This window comes from Pseudopodoces humilis, chromosome 2, assembly GCF_049639895.1.
Source record: "Pseudopodoces humilis isolate 2021_Gansu_Grassland_sample_001 chromosome 2, ASM4963989v1, whole genome shotgun sequence".
NCBI lineage: Eukaryota > Metazoa > Chordata > Aves > Passeriformes > Paridae > Pseudopodoces > Pseudopodoces humilis.
Genome location: NC_142201.1, coordinates 24,016,698 through 24,021,794, shown reverse-complemented (window position 1 = coordinate 24,021,794; position 5,097 = coordinate 24,016,698).

Below are 5,097 nucleotides of genomic sequence, written 5' to 3'. Positions count from 1 at the left end.
GATTTGGAGACTTTATTAATGAGAATTGTTTTTCTATACTGGGCTTTCATGTGTTAACAAGCAGTATCCCACCTCTTGCTGTTCTGATTGCAGGTTGTAGGAGGAAGTTTTTTTCTTTCCTTCTGTTTTTCTCTTGCAATTCTTTTGGTGGTTTTGGGGAAGAAATCAATCTTATTTTGTCTGTATTTTTGTAAAAAAACCTCTTTTTGGTGACTTTAAGGGTATCATTGTGTTCAGTACCTGTGTTCTGTCTCCTTTCCCCCTCCTTAGTTGTTCTCAGGCAGAGCTGCAGCTTTGATTTTTATCAGCTATGCATGACATTACTACCTGGAGTAGTAATTACCTCTACCTGGAGGGAAGTGAAGACTGGTGTTTTCTGATGTGAAACCCACTAATGCTGGAGGAAGGGAAGAAAACTGCCTTTTGTGGAGTAAAAGGCCCGTGAAGGAGCAATAATGAGGTACATGGTTTCTCTCCTGACTGCAGTAAAAAGGAGTGGCTAACGCTTAATACAGCTCCTTGAGTTTCCCAACCCTCTCAGCTACAAAGAATGCACGTAGTGACCCAGGAGCTCACACTGAACTGAGACAGAATGAAGAACTTCTAGTTTTTAAACATCCTCCCCTCCACCCTGAAACCCCCCATTCCTCCCAAAACCAGCCAACCACTCAACCCCAAACATTTTGCATATTTTCAGTTTTGCAAGCTCTTGTGTGGGGACTCCATCTTCCTTTGGATGCCTCTGGTACAATTTTCTAAAACTAAGGGTTGGTGATATGATTTGTCATTGCCTCTCTCTGTCCCACCCAAATCACAGTTGTTTCGTACATAGGGAGACAATTCCTAAATAAATAATAAATTGAATGATCACTAAATGTATTTAAAGCACTTTTTTTTTTTAAGCACATTCTCTTGAGCAAATTGCTGCAGAGCAGTAGCTTTATTTTCTGCTTTCAAGTTAATTCACAGTGTAGATGTAGTGGGGAAGAATGGTTCAAGAGAGAAACCACTGAGCATTAAATAATATAATCCTAGGTTTGGGTTGGAAGACACCTTTAAATGTCATCTAGTCCACTCCTCCATGCATTGAGCAGGTAGGTCTTCAACTTAATCAGGTTGCTCAAGGCTCTGTCCAGTCGAAACTTGAATATTTCCAGGGATGGAGCATCTACCACCTCACTGGGCATCCTGTTGCAGTGTTTTACCACCCTCATTGTCAGAATTTCTTCCTTATATCTAGTCTGCAGCTGCCCTTTCATGGTTTAACATCATCACCCCTTTTCCTATTGCTACAGGCCCTACTAAGGGTTGTAATCTTTTGAGTTTGCCAGTGGCTTGCAGACACCTACCAGTCTGTCAGAGACTAAACAGCACCTGAGCTGTGGTATTTTAAAATGTGTATAATTAGAAACCTTTTAGCTATTAACAAAATTCCAGGGTCAGTATGTAGTCTTCCCTGAGGACTGGGAAGAGACAAACGGGCTGCACCCTCAGTTTTGTTTGTGACCAAGGGGTTCTGCTGACACATCTGTGAGAGGTCCAGCACTGGTTTTCCTCCATCTGTTGGCAACTGAACCTGCAACATGCACTGAGTACAAGGTCAGGTGTTTTGGGAGATGTACACCTAGAAGGTACAGAATAGTAAAAATACTTGTAAATTTAACATCCAGTACTTCTTAAGGTATAAATATTTGCAATTCAGTTGCACCAACATTTGATTCATATGAGAGCTTAAGTAATTCTTACAGTCTTCCTAAAAGCTCCAACTTGGGTGTTTTCACAAAATGAGATGACACAGGAACCAGTCTTGTGCTGCGCTTTTGCCCTTAAGGCTACACTTGTCTGGTATGATGCTTGTAGCTTTTTAGTGTTGCTGGCTATTTTCCTTGAGAAATTTCTGGGTTGTGATGGGTTGACACTGTACCAGCCTTTGTGAGATCATGGGGTTACACGACAAAACCTGGCAAGTTGTGTAATATATGGGAGCTGTTGATGAGAGGTCAGGTGTCTGGAGCTGGGCCTGTTGTGGTCATGCTGCTGAAGCCAAGGGAAATCCTCCCTGCCAGGACTAGTAAAGGTGGGTGAAAGCATGGACAAAGGATTCTACCTGCCCTGGCAGGGAGGGGGAACTCATTTGACAAGCATTTATTCCCCCTGCCCTTCTGCCTGTTATGGTTGGATTATGTGAAGTGATTATATAGTGAAATCCAAGAGGTGCTATTTTTGTCCATACTGGGTGAATGTGAGCTACAGGCCAGCCAGAGTGAGGTGATGGCTGAGCCAGGCTGACCCATGGGGGTCATCATGACCTCATCTGTGCCAGAGAGGTTGGGAAGGATCCCATCCTGCTTTCTGCCCCTCACAGGCACCTATGGTGCAAGACAGAGGTTGCCATGGGCCCTTAACAACCCAAGCAAAGCTTCAAGTCTTACGGAGGCCACAAAAGGAGCCAGAACCTCCTCTGCCAGTGCCGATAGGGCTGGCAAAGCTTCTGAGCATCTTAGTTATATCCTTACCCACATCATGGTGGGAAGCACTCCTGCCTGTTTCTGCTACTCTCTTTGTGGGTCATGGGGTGCAGTGATGTTGCTTCTTTCCCTTGTTCAGCAGGGTTTAACTGCTGAGTGCTGAACAAGTTGCAGGGCCATGTCCCCACTCCCCCTCAGCTGGTGGCTGTGTCTGGGGTGCCACTGGTCCCCATGTGGTTACAGGGGCAGCTGCTGCCTGCACTTGGGCACTATTGGCATATTGGTAGTGACTCCTCAGCCTCTCCTCTGGCAACAATCTCACACCTCCTGTGCCAAGGCCATGTTTACTGCTTGCTGTTTGCTAATTTTCTATTTCTGGCAGCACAGTCATGTAGGGTGTGAACAGACTCTGCTCATTTGGTCAATACACTCTGGGGGAATAATTGGGGTCAACTCATGTCACTGTGTTGTCTTCACTACATCTATCTTGATACACTATGATGCAGTATTACCTATAGAAGGGGAATATAATCTCATCTTCTCCAGGCTCAGCAGCATGTTATACTTCAGCATGTTTTCAAACAGGAAGGTGTAGGAAGCATATACCATGCTTTGAAGCAAAAGATTTGGTCAAACCAAGGCAAAACATTTGTAATTGTTTTACATCCTAGGCTGGAGCACTCTAGTTCAGTAAAAGGATTGTTTTGTTTTGCTGTAGCTAGGTTTTTCCTGTATAAAGATATTTTAGCTTCCTGAAAGTGGGTTCTACAACCATAACTCTGGAATTGTTTGGGTTGGATGGGATCTTCAAAAATCATCTATTTCCAACCCTCTGGCAATGGGCAGGGACATCTGCCAGCCACTCGACCGGGTTGCTCAAAGCCCCATCCAGCCTGGCCTTGAACACTTTCGGGGATGGGACAGCCACAGCTTCTCTGTGCAACCTGCTCTGGTGACTCACCATCCTCACCGTAAACAATGTCCTCCTGTCCAATCTAAACCACCCCTCTTTCAGCTTAAAACTGCTTCCCCTTGCTCTGTCTCTACAGGTCTTAGCAAGTCTCCATTAGGTACTTTGAGGCTGCTATAAGGTCTCCCCAGTCTTCTTTTTTCAGCTGAACAACTCCCAGCTGTCAGCCTGTGCTCATAGGAGAGGAGGTAAACTTGCAACCAAGAGGCAGTTGGACAAGTCAGTCTCTTTCCATGCAGTGCTCTGGATTAGCTCACCAGGTGAAATCCTCTGTCTGCTGTGAGTGTTCCACGTGTTTGTGTGCATGAGCTCTGTCCACCTCTCAGAGAGGCGATTGCACAGGCTTTGGAGGAACACAGCTGTGGGTACACAGACCTGAAGCACACGGTGTACACCAAGCACAGAAGCTCAAGCCTGCTTAGCACCCGGTGGGTTCTGTGGTTGGTTTGTTTTTTCCCCTGCACTTTGCTGATGTGTTCCACTTAATGCTGTGCTGGGACCACTCTGGACAAACTTGTTAAGATCAGTTTATTGAGTCAGAGAAAATGAAGAGACAAAACAACTGTTGCTGGAAGAACTATGTGCTGAGGTTTTATGTGCAAAAGCAATGAGCTTTGTAGGAAGATTAGGTAATATATTAGCCATGAAAATCCAAATAGTTTACTGCTGTTGTTGACATAATCAGTTTTTACAGATTTGTTTAACCTTCACTTGAGTTCTCTGAATGTGCTGCACTGCCAGAATTGCATGTTGTACAACCCACAAGTGATAGTTGAATGATCATCCCACAAGCACTGCTGTCTAGCAAGTTGTCTATTCTTGGGTATTTGTTACTGCCACGTTTAAGAGAATTGGCAAATATGGAATAGATTTAGCTCACGTTGACTGCAATGCTTTCAGTACTGAGAGTTTTATTTAGCTGAAATAAATAATAGTGTGGTAAGTTTGTTCAGGGGCTGCCTTTCAGAGCTAACTCAGGATCAGAGAGCTCATTTAAAGCTCAGGTAATTTATCTGTTTTTGGCTATATCTAATTATGTGAGCAACTAATCTAGGTCAGACAGTGTGCTAGGTAAGTACCTGAAGGCAGCCTACTAGAAAGATGCCAAAGGGGCTTTTTACAAAGGCATGTAGTGCCAGGACAAGGGGGAATGGTTTCAAATTGACAGTAGGCTTAGATGAAATATTAAGAAAACGTTCTTTCCTGTGAAGGTGGTGATGCACTGGAACATGTTGCCCAGAGAAGTTTTGGGTGCTCCATCCCTGGAAGTGTTTAAGGCCAGGTTGGATGTCACTCTGGGCAACCTGGTCTAGTGAAAGGTGTCCTGTCCATGGCAGGGGGCTTGGAATGAAATTATTTTATGCGCCTTTCCAATTCAACCCATTCTATGATTCTAAACCTTTAACTTACGTATTTTGCTGTGGAGGCAGCACTTGTCAAGTCTGGTAAATGTTGGTTTCCTGAACACTGTAGAGCATGGATAGTTATAATCTGCAATGCCACAGTTTATTTGCTTTAGTCATTCTAACAAGCAGATTAAATACTGTTTACTTGTTCAGCTTAAATAAGTGATTGTAGAGAGAGCTTCCCTCTTAAATCTTTTTAAGTGCCATGAAATAGACAAGTGTATTCTAACTGAAGAGTTTGAGTTTCAGTGGG